This window comes from Bos mutus, chromosome 8 (genome assembly GCF_027580195.1).
Source record: "Bos mutus isolate GX-2022 chromosome 8, NWIPB_WYAK_1.1, whole genome shotgun sequence".
NCBI classification, from domain to species: Eukaryota; Metazoa; Chordata; class Mammalia; order Artiodactyla; family Bovidae; genus Bos; species Bos mutus.
This window is the reverse complement of record NC_091624.1, coordinates 87,462,176-87,488,633: the sequence shown is the minus strand read 5'-3', so window position 1 is coordinate 87,488,633 and position 26,458 is coordinate 87,462,176. Positions and strand designations below refer to the sequence as shown.

Sequence of the window (26,458 nt, the reverse complement as noted above, 5' to 3'; positions counted from 1 at the left end):
CCCAGACCCATCAACTGTTAACATTGACAGCCATCATGTCAGAGAAGTCTTCCTCCAGTTCACCCCTGACCCCCCAGGGAAATGAGTTTACCTTTTTTTTTTTTTCGTCTGTTCAGCAGAAAAGAGCTACATCTGGGCACTGTTCACTATTTACCCCTACAGAGCTGGGAGTCACCACTATGGGACCCTTTCTCTATTTTCATCCAAAGTATCTTTAGATTTTTATTTCTGAGTCTTTTTTTTCTAACCCTCAATAATTTTTAAATTCTTCTCTACTAAGCCTTTAAGATGCTTGATGTTGCTCTGAAATCAGGAACCTTTTGACTAATCATGACACAAGTATGAGGTATGAAAAAGATGGAAGGACAGCCTCAGACCCAGTGTTTGCCCCCGTTTCAGGACCTCTCTGTGGCCCTTACCTTTTAGAAATTCGCACTTCGTTGCTAATTCACACTAACCTCGTGTTCCCTGACTTCGTATCTTTCTGCAAGGCATTCGGGTGCATTTGGTTGAGTGTTCTTACCTCCAAGAGTCCCTCTTCCCTGGGCCTTACTAAGTTTCAATCTGTTTCTTTCTAATCCCACTTCCAATCTTCAAGTCTAGGTTGGGCCGAGTGCTTACTCCCCTTCCAGGTTCTCACCACCAGCCTCCCCGCTTCACTTGTACCTGGCAACTCTAATGAGCTTTTCCTTCATCTTTGCTTTAAGGTGAAGATAGAAAAATGCTAGCCCTGGGTCCCCAGCATCTTATGTTTTTTATAATCAACTGTTTCTTCAGGGTGGGGAATTCCTCCTCAATGATACTAAAATGTGTACAGAATTCACCACCACAAGAGACTAGAATCTCAACTACACCTTAAGAGCACCAGAGGGCCTGGACTCAACAAGTACTAATAGGCATTTGTCCTCTGGTGAAAAGTTGAGGCTCTGGTGAGGTCAAATTCATGCACTTAGTCTTTAAGGTCACAATCCTACACTCATTAAGAACTCAGAATGGGGGAGACAGCACTGGAGATCATTCAGAAACTCCGGATCTACACTTACCTGCATTGATTTACCAAAAGGAATTTGCATTTTTGCTCTCAATAGGAAACGGGGGAAATGACTGGACTGCCTCTCATATCCCAGTCTTGCAGCACATTTACTTCCTTGTGTGGTGGGCTGGATGGGAATTGTAAGATCGTTGACTGGTGTCCTGGCCCGGGAAAATGGGCTGCAGTTCACCAAAAGGCTGGGAACTTGCTCCTGCATTCTCACATATTAGGTTGCACATTCCTTTATAGTGGATCTGAAAGTAACTAAGACTTTGAGACTGATAGTCCTTGAAAAGCACTCAACTAAACAAAAGAGAATACTAATTTTTTAAATCATGTCATCACAAAAGAAAAAGAATGAATGTGTGGATGAAGCCTGCCTGAATCCCTGAATAAAATAATTTTAAGGATGAAATTACATGCATGAATTAAGAGTAGAAAATTCTTTGCCATTTAATTAAACAAATCTCTAATTCTTCTCATCAGGATAAAACTGAAGGACAATGGATGCCTTTTGGGTTTTTTAATTTTTTAATATTGCACTTTATAGTACTTCATAAGAGACAATTGTCTTAATTAAAGCCATAAAATACCAATAATACATATATTCAGGGCTTCTGAATATAGTCAATCAATAAGCAGTCCATGAGTCATTCCTGTTTTGTATTGTTTGTTGTAAATTGGAGTTTATCTGTTCTCTTTTTAAGGCATATAATTATTGTTCTAGACAATCCTAATCTACTGATAAAGTTTAGATGTGTACTTTAATAAAACTGAAAATCAAAGAAATTTTTCATTTCACAAAAACATTCTTCACTTTCAAAATAGCTTGTTAAATAGCAAGTTCTAATACTATACTGGAAATATTTTCCTTTTTTAAGTTATAGATTTATTGTTTTTCAGGAATCCATTTGTTATGTAAAGCAAGGTTCACCCATAAGAAGAGTGAAATGGATAATTAGCAAATATACACCTGGAAAATTTAAGGTTTGAGTTCTTATATAAATACAGGATGGGTCTAAGAAGTTCCCTTATAAAAATGGCAAATAGAGATATACAATTTATCAATAATTTATTCTGCCTAAATTATAAACCTTCCTTGGGAAAACATGTAAAACAGAAGAATTCATAATGCATTGGGTTTTTTTTTCTTTTCTGCTAAACTACATAATTCCTGGCCCAGTATGGTAGACTACTTACATACGTATACATACAGATGTTCCCACAACTGAAAACTTTAATGTTATACTTCAACAGAATTTCTTATATGATTTGAGTAAAAGCTAAAAAGAATGGCTAAAAGGCACTTAAAAGCCTAGAAATATCAACCACCTGGGTACCTAAATTATCCATACAGAGTAAATAAGTGTGTTAAATTGACCAGCCCCATGAACTTTATGTTTAATTGGCCATTTGCCCTAAAGAAAGATTGTCTGGACCTGGAGGCGATGATGCTTCTGTTGGGGGCTGTTTTGTGGTCAGAAGTGTTTCTTGAAAGTGCAGAGACTCTCCATCTGGACGAGGGGACCTCTGTTGGCATACAATTCTGTTGAACCCTGCACAGAGTTCATATGTGTGCCCTGCGTCTAGCCTGGATGTTTTTCTTCTGCTCCACTTTAAAAAAAAAAACTCCAGAAGCAACAGCTTCCATCTCCAAGCAATCTGCAGTCTCAAAAGAGCCATCACAGAGTAACCAAAACTACCTTCCTGGTTTAATGAAGTGGCTGCTAGCACTAAAGGAGAGGTAAATTATACTTTTGTTCTTTGCATCATGTTAAAACATAGAACAGGTTATCAACATTGACCCCAACATAGGCATTTGGCCTAGAACTTGCAAACTGTTTCTGGAACAGGTTATATTACAGATATCAGAATGCCATTTTTGTAAAGGGTCTTTTTAGGGATAGATGTCATCTCACGTTTCCTCCATTCACCTCCATTTTAAAGACGCACTTGCCCCTACAAGAATCCAGCCGATGCACTTCCAAATTACTTTTGTCGTTCTGTGTGTGTTTTGTTCAATATGAGCAAGTTTTCGCTGGCTGACAAGACGTATGGAAATTTTGCATCAGTTTATCCTCTGTGAATATGTCTGTACATAGATTGAAAGCTATATTTATTTGTAAATAGGCTGTTTGGAATAATATGTTTCTGTCACATGGACTTCACTCTGAAAAAGGGCGTTTCTTCACTGTGTTCATGTTACACTTTCCACACCTTTGTGCTTCTACTACTGGTAATCAACTCATAGAATATCTCACTTTATGTAACTAAGTCTCCCTGGTGTGAAAAGTAATAGAAATAAAACTATTGACTCAAAAGAAGTGTTGTTTTGGAATAATCCTTACCTTTGGCTAATTGAAACTCTCAAGATCTCAAGAAATTGACACACCATTGTAGACATTTCACTGCAAGGATTCAAAGGAACAGAGGGCAATCAGGACTTACTGTTCATTTTGACAACCATTTACTGAGTGTTGATTAATGTCATTTGATTTTTAAATTTCAGAGAGAATCTTGAGAACTGAAAGGACTACTCTAACAACTGGGTTTTAATTAATTAAACATATTGAAAATTATAAATTCAAAAGCCTAGTGTTCCCTAAGCCTTTATTTTTTTTTCCTTTTTTTTTTTGTTTACTTTATTTTTTAACTTTACAATATTGTATTGGTTTTGCCATATATCGAAATGAATCCGCCACAGGTATACATGTGTTCCCCATCCTGAACCCTCCTCCTCCTCCCTCCCCCATACCATCCCTCTGGGTCGTCCCAGTGCACCAGCCCCAAGCATCCAGTATCGTGCATCGAACCTGGACTGGCGACTTGTTTCATATATGATATTATACATGTTTCAATGCCATTCTCCCAAATCATCCCACCCTCTCCCTCTCCCACGGAGTCCAAAAGACTGTTCTATACATCGGTGTCTGTTTTGCTGTCTCGTATACAGGGTTATTGTTTCAAAAAGTCTTGTATAAACCTATTACTTGTAGATCAAAATAAGAAGTTGCAGCTTTTTTTTTTTTGCTTACTAACTGGTAATTTTAAAAGATTTAATTCTAAATAACTATCCCATTTATGATTTAAATTCCCTCAAGAACTTTTTATAGTTTACACATTTAACATGATTCTCTCAAACACTCCAAAAGCCTAACAGACTTACAAACCTAAAAAACAAAATCTTCCTATGCACTTAAGCAACTCCTATTAATCTATCAAAGTTAAATTAAATATAATAAACCAGGTTTTCTGAAGCATTTAAATGTTTAATATTTTGGACTGTCTATTAAGAAGAAGACTTCCCAGGTGGCACCAATGGTGAAGAATCCACTTGCCAATGCCAGAGACGCAAGAGACGTGGGTTCAACCCCTGGGTCAGAAAATCACCTGGAGTAGGAAATGGCAAACCACTCCAGTGTTCTTGCCTGGAAAATTCCGTGGACAGAGGAGGTTGGTGGGCCACAGGCCATGGGGTTGCAAACACGACTGAACAACTGAGCAGATGCACACATTAGTTACACAATCACCCCAAGTCCCAGGGTTTACAGTTACGGAGCACACAGACCACTAGACAAGACAAGGACCCCGAAGTCCACCAAGTGCTTGGACTCTTTTCTTGGCTCTCCTAAATATATGCTTCTCAATGAAGTGTATATGCCCACTAATCACATTTGACCGACTGACCTTGGCACCTCCATTTCAAGGATTTCTCAACCTTGGCACCATGGACATGTTGGGCTGGAAAATTATTTTTTGGTGGGTGCTGTTTAGTTGTAGAATGTTTAGTAGTATCACTGGCTTTTACCCATTAGAAAAGTGAGGTCGCTCAGTCATGTCCGACTCTTTGCGACCCCGTGGGCTGTAACCTACCAGGCTCCTCTGCCCATGGGATTCTCCATCCATGGGATTCTCCAGGCAAGAATACTGGAGTGGATTGCCATTTCCTTCTCCAGGGGATCTTCCCGACCCAGGGATTGAACCCGGGTTTCCCGCCTTGCGGGCAGATGCTTTAACCTCTGAGCCACCAGGGAAGCCCTTTACCCATTAGGTACAAGTTTCAACAAACAAAAAAAATGTCTCCAGACATTAACAGATGTCCCCAGGGGTAGGATGGGGGTGAGGTGAAATTGCCCTAGATGGAAAACTCCTGTTCTATCAAACGGAACTCAATCCACTCCGTCAAGATTGCTGGAATGCAGCCAATGGCTGCCCTTTGGTCCTCTCTCTTTCTGTTTCCCTTTCTTTCTCTCTCTTTTTTTCATACACACACACATGTATACACACACACCGCCTCCCACCCTTCCACTCCCACCTAAATGCAATGGTGCGGAGGTAAAACTTGAAGCACGAATAGCCCCTTTGGAGTCATTCCTCAGTGGTCTCTGTGTGAGCAGCAGGCTACTGAAGCTTAAGCTCTGGGACTCTTCTAGCTCATTCCACACAGATGGGCAGTTTACCAAAGACAGTTTGGGTTTTAGAGGGCTGCCTCTCTTGAGTCTCTGGGTCTCTCCCTGAGCCAAGCTTTGCCAGATCACGGAAGGCATTTCTGCAAGCCACAACCCTGGAAACAGCACATCCCCAAAGCTATGCTCCAAAGTGAACGTTCACTAGTGTTGTCCTGATAGCCGGATTGCTCCCCAGAAGAAGACTCAGGGGCTGTTCTCTGTTGGCACAGCTGATAGGCTGAGGGCACACGGTCAAGTTTCAGGAAATCTTGAAATCCACACTCTTCATTTTCCTTCCTTCTAAAATGAATCTCACTTCGCAGAGATGAGGATTTATGTTTAGAGAAAAGGTAGGAGGCATTTTGACGCTGTGCTCAACACAGCAGTGTTTTAAAACTCTGGGGTGTGCCCTTGGTTTTTTTTTTTGTGTGAAAGTTGCTCAGTCGTGTCCAACTCTTTGTGACCCAGGGACTGTAGCCCACCAGGTTTCCCTGTCTATGGAATTCTCCAGGCTAGAATACTGGAGTGGGTAGCCATTCCCTTCTCCAGGGGATCTTCCTGACACAGGGATCAAACCCACGTCCCCCACATTGCATACAGATTCTTTACCATCTAAGCCACTAGCAAAGCTCTATTTCTTTTTACTGGGGTGTAGTTAATTTAGAATGCTGTGTTAGTTTCAGGTGTACAACAAAGTGAATCAGTTGGAATACATATATATCCACTCTTTTTGAGATTATTTTCCCAGATAGGTCATTACAGAGTATTGAGTAGAGTTCCCTGTGCTATTTGATGGTATTTCCAATCTATGATTGAGAATACAAATATTTTTATCAGAATGATATTCAATACTGATTTCAGGCAATATTCATTAGGTTGATTAAAATCATTGACCAGTTATCTATAGAGAACAATCTCTAACTTATCCTTTTTATTTTATTGATATTTTCCAAGAGACATTGCTTTCTGTATAAATTTTAAAATAGAAACTCAGTTCATCAACTTAATTTTTTCTACCCGTATCAAAATTTTTACCAACCATACATGCCACTGGGAATCTTCTCCATTATTTCTACTGAACCCAGTTTTTATTGGTACAATTTTACAGATCAAAAAGATTTGAGCTTTTCCATCAATTTTTCATCCACAACTCTATAACAGATTGCACTCTTTGGAGGTTATGGTGCTTAAAAAAAAAAAAGCAATAGTATGCTCTGGAATTGCTGTATTTTTCCAGATACTATTCCTCTTTTGCAGGGAAGTGTGTGTTTTTTTTTTTTCAAACTACTCAATCTTTTGCAATGCCGTTTTCTAATTTTTGAGTGTAATCTCAGGTTAAAATTTTGAAATACTAAAATCATTTGAGTTTTTTACTTTAAATGACAATCAAAATATCTATTATAGTATGAGTTTGGTTAACAAAATGTTAAAATATTTTGAATAAGTAATTTTTATTAAGTTATCATGGTATAACTGTAAAATTAAACATAAATTACAAAAGAAAAAACAATTCCCCTCACAACCATTTATGTTAGCAACTGGCCTACAAACATCTGTATAATTAGCTGTTCAAAAAAATAGCTACTCCCTAGTTATCACAGATTCCAAGATGTATGCGTGCGTGCTAAGTTGCTTCAGTCCTGTCCACCTCTTTCAATGCTATGGACTGTAGCTCACCAGGTTCCTCTGTCCAAGGAATTCTCCAAGCAAGAATAACTGGAGTGGGTTGCCATGCCCTCCTCCAGGGGATCTTCCCAACCAAGGGATCAAACCTGTATCTCTCTACATCTCCTGCTTTGGCGGGCTGGTTCTTTACCACTAGTGCCACCTGGGAAGCACAAATTCCAAGATACTAGGGTCCAAATCCATTGACAATTATACACACAAGTCCTGTGAGGAAGTTTGCTGTGATCAGAATCCAGAACTGCTGGAAAGATTGACCTTGGTCCACCTCTTCCTGTGCGACTGTGAGCAGATTATTCAATGACTCTTCACACCAATTCCTTGTCTATTAAATACTACAAATGTGTTACTCCCCTCCACCCCATAAGTCATTGGAAAGAGTAAGTTATTATGCCATAAAGTACCTGGTTTATAGTGAGCTTTTAGTATATGTTAGCTCCCTCCTGCCCTCCTCCTGTGACTTTGAACGAGTTATGTAACCTCTCTAGGATTCAGAAAATGGGTCCCTTATTGAGATGTCAGTGTATTTTCTAAGCTTTAAGATTATAGGAATCTTGTTTGTCTCAGCAACACTACACACATCAGAAAACCCATCTCTTCCTGGGATGCCACTGATCCCAGTCCCCCAGACCCCCATCTACCCTCATCCAGCAGTGTGCCAGGTAATCCTGGGATCTAGAAGCCTAGCCTGGTTAGAAACAGCATGGGTGCATGCTCAGTCACTCAGTCGTGTCCAACTCTTTGTGGCCCCACAGACCGTAGCCCACCAGACTCCTCTGTCCATGGGATTTTCCTGGCAAGAATACTAGAGTGGGTTCTGCATTGGCAGGCAGACTCTTTACCACTGAGCCACCTGGAAAGCCCAAAAATAACATACAAAGACAGATTCCATTTCAATCTAGGTGCCAGTCTCACCTAGGACATGAAAATTTTTGAGGTGCACCCAGGATTCCTACAACTTTTGGAGTATTTTGTGATCTATGTCTACAAATTACACAGTGAAATACTGAACTTCTCCTTGCCTCTAGGGCCAGCTCATACATTAAACACATTCTGTATATTTCTGCAGGGACAGACTTAAGACATTGCCAACCCAGCGCTGGCAACACTTGGTAAATTATGTTCCCTCACCCACAACAGACATCAACAATCAATTACAGAGCAACTCCCCACTATACTTTATCCGATGACCATTCTAGGCAGCCACTACCAATTAGTCCCAGTGGCGTGCAAGAGAAAGCCAAATTGCCATTTTGGTCTAATCTATTGCATAAGTGAGAAAATGAGGACTAAATCAGCAGTGTTACTTTCCTGAGGTCACACTCCTAAGCTGTACAACTGTATGTTAGGAACTGGTTTTTGTTTTGTGTATAATCTTTGCTGCAATAGCCAAATAGCATCTGAGGTATTTCACATGTTGCCATGGGTGTTTTATATACCCAACCATGATGCACAGCATTGCAGGGTGGAGGGTTTGCTGCTCACAAGCCAGAGTAGCTAGAGAACTAGGATAAGAAGACGTCTTGTTTAAAAGGCTTGGGACTCCCCTGATGGTCCACTGGTTAAGACTCCACCTTCCAGTGCAGGGGGTACGTGTTCAGTTCCTGGTCAGAGAGCTAAGATCCCATATGCCTTGTGGCCAAAAAACCAAAACATGAAAAACAGATACAATGTTGTAACTAATTAAAGACTTTTAAAATGATCCACATGGAAAATAATAAAAATAAATAAATAAAAGGCTTGGGGCTTCCCTGGTGATCCAATGATTAAGACTGTACTCCCAGTGTAGAGGGTATGGGTTCGATTCCTGGTTGGAGAACTAAGATGCTGCATGCCGCACAGCACAGCCAAAAAAATAAAATGAAAGGCTTAAGTTAGGTCACTAATTAGGTTATAGCCAGATAGTGAGTGAGTAATAGCAACTTCTAATTAATGAGAATTGTGTAGGAAGAAAACAAAGGCTTTCACTGCTGAGATTTAATAATGAAATTTCCATTAAATAAGAATAATCACCTCAGGGACAAAAAAGAAATAAAGTTATGCCCAAATTTGGTCACAAAGCTGTTGGAAGGTATGCATACAGCTCTGACTGCCGCCAGCGACCCATGTCCTTGAAATGGAATCAGGTCAGGGAAGTGTGTAAACACTCGAGCTTTCCCTGTCTCAGGAGCTTGCTCAAATGCACAATCCATCCCCATAGCAGTCCCAGTGAACTTCAGGGGAAAGAAAAAGTGTTTCCAACAGGGAATGTAATGTTATTCGTTCCCATTGGCATGATTCAGGAATGGCCTTTAGGAGAGTCTGGGAGGTGAAGGGAAGACCCTGTCCCCAACATCCTCAAATTCCCCCTCCATCCCTGGACTAATTGCCTTGAATTTCATCTTAGTGCCTTCTCTCTCCAGTTCAGGGATTCTCAACAAAGAGGCTGCACCCAAAGGGCACATCAGAAATACCTGGGGGCTTTTTCTAACTATACACAGAAAACCCAGCCCCACCTCCAGGTACCCTCTCCAACTTGCCCTGGCCGACCTGTGCACTCCCAGGCAAGAGCTGTAGCGAGCTCTCCATACGCAGCAGCAGTGCTGTGCGGGGAAAAGATGGGGAATCCTGCTTAGCCCGAGGCCCTGATGGCTGTGGAAATTGTAACTGGCTCTAGGAAGAGTCCACACCTGGAAGTTCCCACAAAGGAGTAGAGGGAGTGCCTTATGTTTATTCATGGTTCCACCCTGGGTGGTCAGGAGCAGCAATATGCCAGATACAGGCATTAGTACTGGGGGCCCAGAGGAAAGTGAGGTCCAGCACCTCCTCTCAGATTCCGTGGTCCACAGAGGAAGACAAACACGTGACAACCACAGGGCTTGTGCTGGGATAAGCAGCCTCGAGGGTGGTTAAGAAGCAGGAGAGCCTGGGTATGAATCTCAGCTGTGTCACTTATCTGGTGGCTCAGACAGCAAAGAATCTTCCTGCAATGCGGGAGACCCAGGTTCAATCCCTGGGTCAGGAAGATCCCCAAGAGAAGGGAATGGCAACCCACTCCAGTATTCTTGTCTGTGAAATTTCATGGAGAGAGGAGCCTGGCGGGCTACTGTCCATGGGATTGCAAAGAGCCAGACACGACAGATGGGCTAACACTTCACTTTCTGTCACCTACCAGCTAGGTGACTAAACCTCTGTGCGCCTCACTTGTTCCATCTATCACCTCATGAGAATTGTTTTACGTGGGTTGAATCAGCTAATTTTTTTTTGAATACTCCTAAAGCAGTGCCTATCGTAGTAAGAAATATGCCCCCTTTGATAAATCAGCATAATAAATGTCTTGATGCCATTGGAGCCCACAGGAGAGTTTAAATCCATCTAGGGGCTGAGGAAAAAGAAAGACACAACCGCTGACTGCAGCTGGGGGATGAGAAGTCTAACAAGGAAATCCTCGTAAGAAGTGACGGGTGGAAAAAATGTCACATTTGGGTGAATGAACAATGTTCAGTATGGCTGGAAGGGTAGAGTGTGCTGGGGGATGGAGAAACAGAAGCTGAGAAGGTGAGTGGTAGCAGGTTGCAGGGGGCCTTGTCTAACACACCAAGCAGCCCGGACCTCGTGCCACCGAAGCTTCTTCACCAGCACGTGACGTGGTTGACTGGGCTGAAGAAAGCCCTCTGCACATACTATGATGTCTTGGATTTGTGAACACTGATGCTGGGACTGAGGGGTCTGGGGGATAAAGAACCCAGACTGGCAATGAGCTGACAGCTGTTGAGGCTGGGTGATGGCTAAATAGGGGTTCAGGATACTATTGTTTCTATGTCTTTGCAATCTTCTGTTATAAACAGTTATCTTGAAAGGGTGACTGGGAGAAAGCTCTTAGGCACCGTAACTCTGCTCTCATCAGTCACATGTCTCAGTGTGAAAGGCCACCATAAAAAAGAATAAGGGGCAGCTGAGGTAGGAAGAGACAGGAAAACAAATTTGAGCAGGAAAAAGGCTGGGCTGCCCATCATCAGTCAGCCTCCCTTTCCTCCTGTCTGCTTCCCACAACCTTACCTGGATATTATGCCTGACACAGATTTGCTTTTTAATTCATTTATTTATGCCTGCCCTGGGTCTTCATTGTTGCACACGGGCTTTCTCTGGTTGCAGAGAGCAGGAGCCACTCTTTGTTGACGTGCACGGGCTTCTCACCACAGTGGTTTCTCTTGTTGTGGCTCATAAACTCTAGAGTGCAGGCTCCGGGAGTTTTGGCCCGTGGGCTTAGCTGCTCTGCTGGCATGTGGGATCATCCCCAGTCAGGCATGGAACTTCAGCCCCCTGCATTGCAAGGCAGATTCTTAACCACTAGACCACCAGAGAAGCCCTGACACAGATTTTAGCAATCAGCTCTCTCTGCTCTCAAGGCCCAGCCCCTGGTTTTGATGCTAATGCTTCCCTGGGGTCCCTGCAGACCAAAGAAATCCACGTGCCCCAGGACTGCCCTAAACCCATTCCAGCATCCTGGATAATGAGCATGTGGTCCAAACAACACCTTTGCTGCTGCCAGGCCAAAGGGGGAACGTTGAGAAGCTCTTTTCTAGAGGAGACTGCCAAAAAGAACGGCAAGGTATGAAGAGGGATGGAGTAAACAGCGTGGCAAGGCTTGTTAAAAAGCCCATGTTAAAAAGCAAGCGGGACGTTCTGGGTGCTGCTGCCCTCTACAGGCCAAATGGTAGACTGAAGGCGGCCCCACCACAGTGTCCTGAACATGGGGTCTATCTAACCGGGAAGCCTGGGGGTAACGGAAGAGAAATAGGTAGGCGAGGCCCCAGGGCCCAGATGCAGCTGTGAGATGGTTGGAAAGAGCAGAGGTCCAGCTGCCTTAAGCAAGCCTGATGGCCTATGGGCTTTCTCACCTAAAGGCAAGCTGTACCGGTGACCCGCAGGGGGATTTTTCAACGTGTGCAAATGCTTTGGGCTTGTCCTGTGACTCTGGAGCACCACCTGGCATTTAATGGTCAAAGCCCAGCAATGCTAAATAGCCTGCAAACTGAGGGCAAGTCCACACGCTGTCCCCCTGAAAAACACTCCCTTGCTCCTGCTGGGTCCACCTCCACCCCCTCCCCCAGATCACTGTTTCTCAAACATAGGGACTGTGGGGCTCCTACCTATATATTCAGTGAACTCTATAGAACCCAGCTTAGGAAACACTACTTCGAAAGTTAAATGTTACCAGATCTGGAAATTGTTTGACCCTGTGATTGTAAGTACAAATGCTAACACAGGCACCAAGATTGCATGCCGTTGTTGGTTTTGAGATGGTCATTGATGACCCAGAATAGGTGTTTATTGCTTTTTATTTTGAGTGAAATCACAGTTGTTACAATGTTAATAATGAATGTTCACACCCTCAGGAATATGCCTGTGGACCTCCTTGGTGTAAATCAAGGATATAGATGATTTAATCTTTGCCCAACAAGGTGTTCAGGTTTCCCCAATTCAAGGGCAGCTCCGTAAGACTTGAGGGGCAGCACCTGGGAATCTAAAGGCATGTTCTCAGAACTGGTGATGAGACCCAGCAAACTGTGTTCTAGCAAGTTCTCCAGGTGATCCTGAGATTTGAGAACCACCGGGCTATAAAGCATAGTCAGTCCTCTGAAATGTCAGTGTCTTATTTACCTGAATGACATGCACATCATGGTAGGCAATAGTTGAGAACACAGAAGTGCAATCTGTGTGCAGAAGAAACCAGGCCCATAAGACCCAGAAACCCATGTTCTTTTTTCTAAATTCACTGAGTCTTTATCAGCACTGTCTAAAAGGACTTTCCATGATGATGAAAATGTCCTTCATCAACAGCTACTAGCAACAACATGTGGCTCATGAGCGTTTGAAATGTGGATGGTGCAGCTGAGAAGTAAATATTTGATTTCTTCAATTTTAATGCCAATAGCCTCGTATGATTAGTGACTCATCTGTTGCACAGGGGAGGATCCATCATACAGTTTGGTGTAAAAATGCCATCGTGGAAAGCTTCACCCAAAATAATCCTCCGGGGGAAAAGTGCACACACAAGAGCATTAGTACAACTAGAAATTAATCATATAACTCATTAATCTTAATGGAAATGGTGACAGATCCTTCTTAACGGTGCCTGAGTTAAGGAAATACAATTAATCTGCAGATTCAGGGACTCAGATTTAAAGAGGTCTGCCTTCTCTAAATGTTGGCAACCAGCAGAAGCCAGGCACAGCAGCTCTAAGTCTACCAGCTAGTGGACTTAATGAGGACAGTGAAGGCAAGTGGAGCCATTTCAACAGTTAATCTTTTCTTCTTGACAGACTGTAGAAACTCCCTGTTTTGCTTCTAATCAACTGTTCCTCTAAGTATTGAGAAGACATAGTCAAGTGGTTACTCCATGGAGTCTGACCATAGCAGTGAATTTAGCAGGAATAACACTGATCTAGCCATCACTCAGCACTGAGCAAAGTGGTCTTCCAAGATGTCAGGCTAGAGTAGCAAGCCGTATGCAGAGAAAAGGCATGTCACCCGGTTAGCAGCATTGGCATCTGACACTTGGCCATCCAGTGCCCACCAAGATGGGAATCTCAGCCCACGGGAATGTTTAATAAATTTTAGAACAGGTGAAAGACCCCCAATTAACAGACCAGTTGAGTAAGACTGTCTCCTCTTGCCAGCAAACAGGACCCACTCTGCACTTCTACTCCAAACCTCATTATTTGCCTTTTGAATTGAATGGACCTTTTTGAATGCAGTAAACAAATCAGCTACAATTACAGTGAAGACAAGCCATAGCAGTATTTTCTGCAAAACGAGAGCCTCAGTTAAAACCCTAAGCCTGCAGGGAGATGGTGAAGAAGCAGATTATGAAAACAAGGAGTGAAGGGGCTGAGACAACCCAGGAGTGACCAAGAAGATTGGAAGAAATTCTGAAAATTGGATATTAGGGCTTATGCAGCGTGAAGCAACAAGAAACGATGAATGAATAGCAGATGGGAGAAGAAATAAAAAGGGCTGTGCAAAACAAGAACAGAGTTTTCTTTCTCAAACAACATTGGTCACAAATCTGGACCATGGTCTCTGCCCGGTGCCTTTGCATGCTCTGAGCCAACTCTAATGACAGGGCCTGTCTTGGTGATATCTGCCAAAGTCCGGCACACTTCAAATACTAGTCAGTGTGAAGTCCTATCGATTTTCTAAGCCAGTGCCTCTCAAACTCTCAAGGATATACATTACCTGTGCCTGCATGCATGCTAAGTCACTTTGGGCATGTCCAACTCTTTGCAACTCTATGGACGGTAGCCCATCAGGCTCCTCTGTCCATGGGATTCCCCAGGCAAGAATACTGGAGTGGGTTGCTATGCCCTCTTTCAGGGGATCTTCTTGACCCAGAAATGGAACCTGCCTTAGCAGGTGGATTCTTTACTGCTGAGCCACCAGGGAAGCCCATACTTTGAGTAACAAACCCTTATTCTCTTGTCAGTCACAGGGGAGCTTGTTTGGTTGAGAATCACACCAGGAAAGTCAAGGACATCCATTTGAGCCCCATCAGTGGGATCACTGTGTTCTATGGCTGCAAACGGAACCCGCAGCTCCAACTGGTTGTCCAGAGTCTTTGTCACACACACACACGCACACACATACACACCACCACACCTTCTGGACCAGTGGAGATTGGGTGGGAAGGAATACCTATCTGAAGGTCAGCAGATAAAACCCGGGCTGCTGGGGGAACCCAGCCCTGAGCCGCATTGTCCCATGGCTCTGGCTCTGTGCTCTCCCTGCTCCCACCTGCCCCGCGAGGTCTTCTTACCCTCATTCCCTGGAGGCCGACTTCAGAATTGTCTATTAGATGAAATCACTCAGAAGCTGGATTGCAAACTAGTCCCCTCTCTCCCGCTGACTGGATGATCTGAAGCGGCTGCCTATGGAGCTAATTTGAGGAAGATGCTGAAACCAGGTCTTGGCTCTGCTGGAAGAACTGTCATACTGGGTGAGTGCTGTCTGGTGGGGGAGACGGGGAAAGCGGCAGCGTAACTAGCACGGGGCGGACGCTAAGCAGGTGTGCAGCTCTCACGGGGAGGCCCGTGAGGTCTCCTCTCTGAACACAGGACAGAGGGAGGCTGGGAGCCGTGGCAGGGGAAACGCCACAGCTCCTCAGAGCACTCTCAGCACACAGTCACCCCACTGCTGCTCCTGGGCTGGGGAATGGCCCGAGGTCACCTGACTCCTGCTTCGTCAGAAAGAATGCTAGGTTAGCTTGTTTCATTGAGCAGCACACCAGGAAGGAAAGTCAAGGACATTAGTTTGTCCATTTTTGCCCCACTGGACTGGCTGCTTCACAAGAGACCCTGCACCCAAAGGACTTTCGGTAGGCTGAGCGTGGCAGACTCCAAATTTTTTAAGAAAACTAAAGAATGGGAAGACCTGGGTTTTTGTCCCATCTCTGCCACTTTTAGAGAAGACCCTTGACTTAAGTTTCTTTATCTGTAAGTTGGAGTTTAACTAGGTGGCCCCAAATTCCCTTTGTAGATATACAACCTATGAGTCCAGTCTCAGAGGAAATTCAACAATAGCACGGGTGCGCATTCACAAATTATAGCTGCGCTTGCTCCCCTTGGGGGCAGACTGGGTTTTTTGAAAGGCATTTTGGTCCCTGGTTAGTGAGTTACTGCTGTTGATATTTCAGGTTCTCTGGGAAGTTTAGCCTATGTCAGAGAACTAGGCTGGCAGACACTTAGTACTTTCTGCCTGACCAAGAAAGATGAAGTATGAAGGTCCTAATTCATTTTTTTTTAACATTTCTGGGAGGAAAACTGCTCTAGGATGAAGGCTGTTGCTGCTAAGTCGCTTCAGTTGTGTCCCACTCTGTGCGACCCCATAGACAGCAGCCCACAGGCTCCCCCATCCCTGGGATTCTCCAGGCAAGAACACTGGAGTGGGTTGCCATTTCCTTCTTCAATACATGAAAGTGAAAAGTGAAAGTGAAGTCACTCAGTCGTGTCCGACTCCTAGCGACCTCATGGACTGCAGCCCACCAGGCCCCTCCGTCCATGGGATTTTCCAGGCAAGAGTACTGGAGTGGGTTGCCATTGCCTTTTCCGCTAGGATGAAGGCAGTGATGCTTAAAGAGCAATCCTGACCACCTGTGTGCAAATTCCTATGGAAGGGTAGGGTAAAGAACAGCATTTTAAACAGAATTATGCCCCACCCCACCCCCATCCATGTGATTCTCATGCACACAGAAGTCTGAGACCCACTCACCTCTGGGTTTCTCTTGTCAGTGATTCACGTGGTGGGAAGGGGTGGGGAAATGTGCTTCACACACAGCTGTTCCCGGACAGCAAATACTGGAAACTGATTTAATTAGATTCATCTGCTGTTGCCATTGAGGTTGCATACTTTGATGGGTGTTTCTTGCTAATGGAATAAAAAAAAGTCCTCACTTAAGAGATCCTATTTTATGGCTCTGGCTTTAACTATGGCTTTATTTTCATTGGTTTCACACCAGGTATTTTAACAAGATGATTTTCTGCCCCTGGTTGAAGAAATAGATTGTGTGTGTGTGTGTGTGTGTGTGTGTGCAGCTATACAACGTGTTTCAACCAAACCCAGCACAGTTTGAATGTTGATGTATTTTCAAGGCAGGGAATGCTGTCATAAAATCAAGCATGCGATATGACCAGCAGCTTGGTGGTCGGGAGTTTCATGGATCACTCCAACTGCCTTTAGACATGAAAAAGCAGAAATGTCACAGAAGCAGCACTGCCCCAGGTTTTGACTTGTTGAAGTGTTTTACCTGCACTGACTAGATTTCCATGATGTAGAACATAAAAGTGTTACTTAGTGGAAGGAAAAGAGAAAAAGAGAAGGAAACAATGTCTTAATTGCACTTATCACAATTGCCTGTCTCTCAGACCAGACGATGAGCTATGAAAGACAGTGAGATGGACTCTGCAAAATTCGCCACCATCATTCCCCTGCTTGTTGCCAAGTCTCTTGGCCATGACCATCAGGAGGTATTCCCTCTTTCCCCAGAATCTGGCCTGGACTTGTAACTTGATTTATTCTGATTTGACCAATAGAATGACCATTTATGTCAGTTCCACACCTAATCCTTGAGACCTGACAGTCTTCCCCTCATTCTCTTGGAATCTTCCTAGATGCTATGTAAGTCCAGGCCACACTGCCAGAGGCTGAGGGTATGGAGCCAGAGATGAGCCATCCTAGCTTAGGTCCCCAGGCCACCCAGCCTTGACTGACCCCACAGCTGACCGCAGACCCTGAGTAGACTCAGCCAAGGCCAGAAGAACTGGTCAGCTGAACCCCACCCAAATTGTTGACCCAGAGTCTTGTAAACTAAATACACAGTTTTCATCTTAAGCCACTATATTTTGGGGGTGTTTGTTATATAGCCAAAGCTAACTGATACATGGGAAGGTTGTATATGTGTTTTATTTAACTTTATCTCCACCCAGCATGGTGCTTGGTGCTCAAATGATGAACACATGAATGAAGAAATGCAGAGATTAATTAGCCTTTAAATGCTTGGATGCCCCATGTTCTGTGGAATAAAACATTCTTCTTTGAGCTATAAAAATAAGAACATTGCAGAACACTGCCTTTTTGACAGCAGCAATATCTCTGTTATTAAATAACAGACTGGGAACTGGATACCTTCTGCTCTGAAGTCTGAGGCACACGCTTTTAATTCTCTAAAGAACCCAACCATTAAGTAATTACTTTTTGAAACTGCCTTCTCTGGAAATCCACTTCTTTAACCTATCCACAGAGCAGCCCTGAAAGGCAGACTGTCCCCACATCCCAGAAATGAGCCCCCTGTGGTGTGTTCCCTTCTGCAGAATTACTGGCTACATCTACTCGGGAACATAATCAGAGGCTGTGAGAAATGGAGTGAGGTGTCTGAGTGTGCTTACCTACCACCTCCAGATTCTGACAGTCACCAACCTGCTGTTCATAAAAGAGTTAAGTCCATACAGACTTGGTCAGAATTCAAGGCTCCAACCAGGCAGGTATGGCATGTGGGTATCAAGATCCATGAAAAAAAAAAAAAAATCAAAGAATAAAAAAATAAGATCTTAAGCAAAAGCTTCACTACATATTTGTTTCTGTACTTAATATTCATGAACTGTTAAAGTTGCCAAGAACAAGGATGGAATTCATGTAATCCTAACTGTTCAATTCTTCCCTGGTGGCTTAGAGGGTAAAGCATCTGCCTGCAATGCAGGAGACCCAGGTTCGATCCCTGGGTTGGGAAGATCCCCTGGAGAAGGAAATGGCACCCCACTCCAGTACTCTTGCCTGGAAAATCCCATGGATGGAGGAGCCTGGTAGGCTACAGTCCATGGGGCCGCAAAGAGCTGGACACGACTGAGCGACTTCACTAACTGTTCAATATAGGGCTCTGCTATTATTGCGTGTAATTGCTTGACTTCTTTTACCACCTATTTGTATTTCCAGTATTTGTGAAATCTTCATTTATATCTTAGGCCTTCATTTGGATGGAATCTATCGTTTGTAGGTTAACACTGGTTATTAGGTTTCTTGTATCACCGGCCTCTAACAAAGTAGTACGTGTCTCCCAGAAAAATCATGAAGGAAGACACAGAAAAGATACCTAATCTGGATCCTCTTGGATAATAATGCATAGCTTGGGACCTCTTGAGCTCGCTTAGGAAGGAAGAGTGTGGAGAAGTTCAATGTATGCATATGTGCACAGGGGGCCATGCTTCTCAAAATAGCTTCTAGTCACAGAAAAGCCTGGAGGAACAGTGGGTAACTGAAGCATTCATGCTCAGTCATGTCCGACTCTTTGTGACCCTTTGGACTGTAGCCCACCAGGCTTCACTGTCCATGGAATTTCCCAGGTGAGAATACTGGGTTGCTCTTTGCTTCTCCAGTGGATCTTCCCAACCCAGGGATCAAACCCTCATCTCCTGCATTGGCAGAAGGATTCTTTACCGCTGAACCATCAGGGAAGCCCCAGATAACTGAAGACCCATCTTGAAAAGTGCGGGTGCTTTGGGAACAGAGCAAGTTTTAACTCTGCTGTTCAACACAGAAATTCCTCTTGGAGGAATCTAGTCTCCAAGTACACAAAGGATATTCATGGAGAGTCACTGCAGCAGCACTTTTAACAATAAAACCCAGAAAACCTAAGTGTCCAACAATAGGATATGTAGTTGAATAAACAGCACATTTATTCAGTGGATTACTATGTAGACCTTAAAAGGAATGGAGCATTTCCTAGTTGTGCTGCTGTGGAAAGAACTTAGTTGCATTATTAAGAGAAAAGACTAAAGTGCAGGAAAATTGTGCGTGCTCCCATCCATGCATATGCAGAAAAAACTGTGTCAAGATAAACAAGGAACTCTTGATCATGCTTACATGTAGAGAGTAGGACTAGATTAGAACATTTTTTCCTAGCCCAAGACTAAGAATGAGAATTTCTCTTCCTCATTTCCCCTTATGTTTACTGTTCCAATTGTTCTCATGTGTGTGCGTTATCTTTGTAATTGAAAAATAAAATCCTACTTCTGTCACCTAACAACTTGCAGTCGACTGCAGGGTGGGCATGACCCTCCACCCCAACCCCTCCCCGTATTCCAGCCCCTTTGCAATATGACTGTGAAGCTGCTCCCAACAGTAAGTTAGAGTTTCTCTCCCCATCCCTTGAATCTAGGCAGCTCTCATGGTCTTCTTTGGCCAGTTGAGATTATGACAGCATTGACAGGACTAGTTCCAAGTGGAGGTATCAAGGGGCCTTGCATCCATCCAGCCTTCCAAAAAGAATCCTGCCAAGCTGCCATGCCAGCTCAGCTGTCCTACTGGAGGATGGAAGAGGTCAACTGATGGGCTGTGCCCTACTCCCAACACCCCAGCCAGTCTCTAGGACTGTGAGCCAAACAAATGGTTATTCTTAGCCACTGATTTGGGGGATGGTTTGTAACAAAGTAAAAGCTAACTGTTATGCCCACCATGTGATCTTGGAAAGAATATGTTTCCTCTTCTGTGAAATGGGAAGAACTACATAAGATTTTTGCAAAAATTTTGCTGTGATTAGGTATAGAGCATGCTATGGACTGTAGCCCACCAGGCTCCTCTGTCCATGGGATTCTCCAGGCAAGAATACTGCAGTGGGTTGCATGCTCTCCTCCAGGGGATCTTCCTGACCCAGGGATTGAACCTGTGTCTCTTAACTTCTCCTGCATTGGCAGGCTCATTCTTTATCACTAGTGCCACCTGGGAAGCCCTTGGGTACAGAGCACACTCAAATTTTCCCCTTCCTTTGCCCAATCCTAGAATATGAATCTTGAAGGATGAAACAGGAAGGAGGTGGCACCCAGGCACAGACCTGGGCTGGAAGAGCCATAATCAAAGGGTGTGTGTGGATGTGTGTGTGTGTGGACAGACTTGGAACCTGAGTAAAGTCTTCCTGGTTGGTTCCTATAGAAAGAGTTCTGTTGGCCCAGTGACAGGACAGGCAAGGCTCTGCCCTAGACCACCTCCCAACAGACCCAGAAGTGGAGAGAGAGCATTGGGACCTTCCTAAGCAGGACCACCCTGGAGGTCAGCTTGAGGCAAGGAAAGGGTTACAAGATCCCTAATAGAAGTCCTTCCTTCCGCAGGATTAGCGGCTGTGGCAGCCCCTCACCCATTACGTTAGATGCCTGCTTTGCAGACACACCGTGAGCCCTCTCTCCTTTGGAGCACAGTATTCAGTGACTACCTCTGGTTGTAAAGCCCTTTTTCCCCCAAAAGTCTGCCAGCCCCATGGGCTTTCCTGCAGTGGCCACAGAAGATCCAACCTCCACGCCTCCCGACACTCTGAGTCAGGGGCTCTGAGCTGCTCTGCTCCCTTAGATGAACTTCCGGAACTTCTCGGAGAAAGCTGTGATGCTCACGTGTGCTGTGCTCAGTCGCTTCAGTCATGTCTGACTTTGCGACCCCATGGACTGTAGCCTCCCAAGTTCCTCTGTCCATGGGATTCTCCAGGCAAGAGTATTGGAGTGGGTTGCCATTTCCTTCTCCAGGGGGTCTTTCTGACCCAGGGATCGAACCTGTGTCTCCTGCATTGCAGGCGGATTCTTTACCACTGAGCCACCTTGGAAGCCCTTAATAAACACAGTTACTGAGTACTTATAAACAAGTACTATCTCACTGGCTCTGAAATGTAGCTGCATATTGGAATTAGCTAGAGAGATGTTTTTAATTTTTTTTTAATATTTTTCAATTACCTACCCCAGAACATTTCCTGAGGGCAGGTGTCATTTTTTAACATTTATTTTTATTTATTTGGCTGCCCTAAGTCTTAGTTGCAGCAACGGGATCTTCAGTCTTCATTGAGGCATGTGGGATCTAGTTCCCTGACGAGGGACAGAATCCAGCTCCCTGGTACTGGGAATGTGGAGTCTTAGCCCCTGAACCACCAGGGAACTCCCAAGAGACTTTTTAAATTTTGATGGATAGCTCCCAAAATCAGAAGTTTTGATTGAGCATATCTGGGTGCTGCTCAGGAATTTTTGAAACTCTTCCAGTGATTCTAATGCACAGGCAAGTCTGAAACCCATGGTTCTATCTCATCTAATCATCCTCAGGAGATAGACTATGTCATTATCCCCGTGGTGCAAAACTGTTGTGCAAATTTCCCTGTTGGAACCGTGTAGTGATCTGCTGCTCATTTGTAAAAGAAAGAAGTCAGGTGGGGTTTACCAGCTGTTGGGTTTGCTCAGCGTCTTGGAATGGAGGTTCGTGTGGATTTAACAGACCATGAAGGACGGGGCTGTTCTGTCTTCCCAGGGTAGAAGCACAAGGGCACGGTGAGCAAAAGAACAGAAAAAGAGGAAGACTAGGTGATTCAGCTGAGGAAGGAGAACAGAGGGAATGCTGGGGATTTCCCTGGTGGTCCAGAGGTTAAGAGTCTGAGCTTCCAACGCAGAGGCATGGATTCGATGCCCTGGTCAGGGAACTAGATTCCACGTGCCACAACTAAAGATCCCACGTGCCGAAACTAAGACCTGGCACAGCCAAATAAATATTTAAAAACAAAACTGAATGCTGACAAACACTTCCCATCTCCTGCCGCCCTTTTAATAATTCTCTTTGTTCTCCAGAACAAAAATATATTCTACATACAGACAGATGCCTCTGTTAGCAGCTGCAGTAGTTGGTTTCAAAGGCAAAGGGGAAAGTAAGAAAGAGACTTTTAGGGATTTTTTTTTTCCCTCAAATTTGTTGAGCTAATGTCATAAGAATATATGTTACTAAAATTTTACTCAAGCAGCAGCTGGGTCTCTCTGAGATGGCAACCCACTCCAGTATTAAGTGGAGTATTAACTTACCAGTATTAATGCTGCTTAACAGTGTTAAGCAGCACACCCAGTCACCACAACAGACATGGCCTTTGTTGACTAAACAGATGCACAACATGAGTTGCTAGTCCAGTTTTAGCTGGGGCAAAATGAGGACTGCAGCCCAGGAGACAGCACCTCAGAGAGCTCTGAGAGACTGCTCCAAAGAGGCAGTGGGAGAAGGTCAATATATAAGATTTTGGTGAAGGGGGAGTTCAGTGCAGTCAAGTGCTTACTTTACAAAAGGTTTTCTGCTAGTCACGAGGAGCTGATGTCATCATGAAGGGATTTAGTGATTTTCTAGATATGAGGAGATGCTAGGTTTGGGATCACGAAATCAGTTCCTAAAAATATCTGACGATCTAAAGATCTGTTCCACCAGTTTCCCTGGAGCACAGAGTGCCTCAGTCACCTCCCTGAACTCCCTCAGCGGGCGCTGAAGGTGGGCAGCCACACAGGGTTCAGAGGCAGATGGCAAATGCCCTTGCTGTTGCTCAGTCGCTGGCAAATGCTCTTGGCAAGTGACAATTTGTAGTTGACACCTCCAAGGGGACAACTCGGAGGTCGTCCACCAAGGAATAGGTGGGTTGAGGACAGGGAAGCGTCTTCAGTTCCAGAGTTTCCTGAGATCTAACTCAATCCAATCATTTTTCTTAGATTCCTTCTGCACTCATAGGCCTCTCTTGGTTTTAAGTAACAGAGCCCGGCTTGATGTAGAGTCAGCAAAAAGTTACTGAAATGCCACAGGAGGGTGTCACCCCACAGGACCTGGGAGATAGTAATGGGGGTGGTGGTTTGCCAGTGTGAGTTGCCAGCTCCTGCTCCAGAATCACCTTGAGAACTTACAATGCCAATTGTCCTGACCCACTGAGTCAGAGTCGCCAGGACTGGGGACAAAACATCACTGTTTTCTCTTAAAAGCCTCCTCAGGTGTTTCTAATATGCAGCAGGGTTTGAGAACTATGGGCCTAGAGTAAGGAAAAAGAAAGCTGAAATGTACTGAATGTGCTGTGCTAAGCCTAATTATGTGTGTGAGAGAGCGCTCAGTCGTGTTCAACGCTTTGCGACACCGTGGACTGTAGCCCACCAGTCTCCTCTGTCCATGGGATTTCCCAGGCAAGAATACTGGAGTGGGTTGCCATTTCCTTCTGCAGGGGATCTTCCTGACCCAGGGATCGAACCTGGGTCTCTTATCTCCTGCATTGGCAGGTGAATTCTTTACCACTAGCAAAGTGGTACATTTCACATGTACATTTCACAACCTGGTGAAGTGGGTTCAATTTTCTCCACTTCACAGGTGTGAAAACTGAAGTACTAGGGGGCTTAAGTAGTCCAAGAAGACTTCATGAGACCCAAAGGCTCCCGAAGGGTCTTGAAGGCTGGGGAGAATAGCTGGGGAGGCACTGGGGCGTCATAGGAACAGGGCAACAGATCAGGAAGGAGCAGGGAGGGAACATTTGGTAGCAGACAACCAGGTGATAAACAGACCCTGGGGGACCTTACTGGTGGTCCAGTGGTTAAAAATCCACCTTCCAATGCAGGGGATGCAGATTCGAATCCTGGTCCAGGAACTAAGATCCCACATGCCACCACGAAGACCCAGCACAGCTAAAAAAAAAAAAAAAAAAACTTTAAATAAAATAAAAACTGTTTAACTCTGGGACATTCAAGTCATCTAGAGTGACGACTTCCTCACTGTGGAGGGGACAGCCTCCACTCGAGTCTCTGTGTGGCAACCACGTGCCAACTGAGAACGAGGAGTGAGGTAGTAGTACTATTTCTAACCAACACTCAACAGAAGAATTGGGGTCGGTAGAACACCATCTCTAAGACCAGAATTTGGCTCATGGCAAAGCTGATACCCCCACTTATAAACAATGATTCCAGAAAATTTAAGGTCAGTGAGGGCTAAAAAAAAAGAAAAAGCTTTATTATGGACCATATACAGAGAGCAACTCTCAACCTTCTCATGACTTTAAAATGCCCAGTAGCTCTGTCCACTGAAAAGGGCTAACAGTGATGACCAAACCACTAGCAGTGAGCATTCCTAGAACCTAGATCAGGCTTTGAAATATGTCTCACTAAAATAAAAACAGGTAAACAGGGTTTCTCTGAGTAATGGCTGAGTGTGAATCTGTGTAGGAAACAGACAAAAAGACAATACACTGTCCTACTGGTAACAAGGAAACGGCCAATTACCAGGATCCTATCAGAAAAATTCAAGAATCAACGTGAGGCTGTCACTCGCCCCAGATGGAACAAATTGAGTATAAGTGATAACAACTATGCTGGCTTTGAAGCCCATCAAACGCGTTTAAATCCATGTGTTCATAATTACATAATGCAGTCCTTTCTGAAGGATGGTAAGGAACCAAGTTTGTAATCTTGGAAAGTAGTAAAGGGAAAGAATCAAAGATTGATCCTGCCTTCCCCATATGGTCTTTATCCCTGGGTAACCAATAGCACATGAGGGGAATTTTCTCTTTGTGAAGTCCTCCAGCTATTAAACGAAAAAGAAGTGATAGAATATCACCATTTTGCAAACCTCAGTGAATTTTCATCCACCCACTTACAGGTCACTACTCCCTTATCCCCAGAATACCAGTGTTGTCCTCACCAAGGGTAGAGGTGCTCTCCTTTCAGGGTTACGACTCACCAGCATCCCTCTTCTTTCATTGAAAAAAAAAAATTACATTTTAAATAAAGCACAGGTAACAATATAAATGTGTGACTTGATGAATTATTCCAAGGAAATTGCCTTTAGGTCAAGACACAGACCACCGCAGCCACCCCAGAAGCCCACCTAGGTCCCTCATTCCAACCACAGTTCCCCTCCTTTCTCCCACAACAGGTCAGCAATATCCCACCATTATTGTTTTTTTTTTTTTTTTTTTTCAGCCTAATGTGTATCTATAGACACTGTGGTTTAGTTGGAATATTTTAAAAGCTTTGACATGCCTTTTAAGTCTCTTCCAATCTTGTATCTTATAATCTGGAGGTGTCCCTGTTTTTCTTTAAATCTATCTATGGAAGAACCTGGCCCATTTGATCTGTCCAGGTTCCCACAGTCTAGACGTGCTGACTGCATATTCATGAACACATGAATTGTATTCAATTCAATCCTTCAATTGGTAGCTTGACTGAGGTTTGATTCTCTTGGCAAAATTACAGGAGGCAGAAAATGTCTGGTCTCCTTCCATCCTTTTTTATGATGAAAGCAGCCATCAATCCTTAATGCCGGTACCTAGCTTAGGGCAGCAGATGAAATCACATTCCTTTTAATAATTCAAACCACTTGACTCTGAGCCCTTATCTCACCTCTCTTTCTTCTCTTGCACAAGGGTCCTCCCTCCTGGGAAATCTCATAGTCTCCTTGAGGGTTTCCTTTGTCCTAGGGTCAGAAGATCCCCCTGGAGGAGGGAATGACAAGTCACTCCAGTATTCTTGCCTGGGAAATCCAATGGACGCAGGAGCCTGGCGGGCTACAGTCCATGGGGTCACAGACTGAGCAAACACCTATGTATGCACCAGGAGAGAAAACCAGGAATCCTGGTTCTTTGGCTGTTGCCACCGCTTTGGCCACTAGGTGTCGCCACTGGTCACAGAGTGTTTTTCGATGTCTGCTACTGCTGCTGCTAAGTCGCATCAGTCGTGTCCGACTCTCTTCTACCCCATAGACGGCAGCCCACCAGGCTCCCCCGTCCCTGGGGTTCTTCAGACAAGAATACTGGAGTGGGTTGCCATTTCCTTCTCAGTCTGACTGAACAACAAAAGTCCTGTCCGACTCTTTGCCACCCCGGAGACTGCAGCACGCCAGGCTTCCCTGTCCTTCCCTATCTCCCATAGTTTGCTCCAGCTCATGTCCATCGACTTGGTGATGCCATCCAACCATCTCATCCTCTGTCGTCCCCTTCTCCTCCTGCCCTCAATCTTTTCCA

General features: G+C 44.3%; 1 long non-coding RNA gene and 1 other non-coding gene across 2 annotated transcripts; one reads left to right on the top strand and one right to left on the bottom strand.

Moving 5' to 3' along the window:
* Positions 1-11,191: 11,191 nt before the first annotated feature.
* Positions 11,192-16,560, bottom strand: LOC138988990 (uncharacterized). Its single transcript, XR_011465245.1, has 3 exons — positions 16,414-16,560; positions 14,963-15,082; positions 11,192-11,466 (listed from the first exon to the last, which is right to left on the bottom strand). It is a non-coding gene; the product is annotated as an uncharacterized lncRNA (long non-coding RNA).
* A 1,795-nt stretch (positions 16,561-18,355) lies between these two features.
* TRNAC-GCA (transfer RNA cysteine (anticodon GCA)) lies at positions 18,356-18,427 on the top strand. Its single transcript has one exon. It is a non-coding gene; the product is annotated as a tRNA-Cys (tRNA).
* The last annotated feature ends 8,031 nt before the right edge of the window (positions 18,428-26,458 follow it).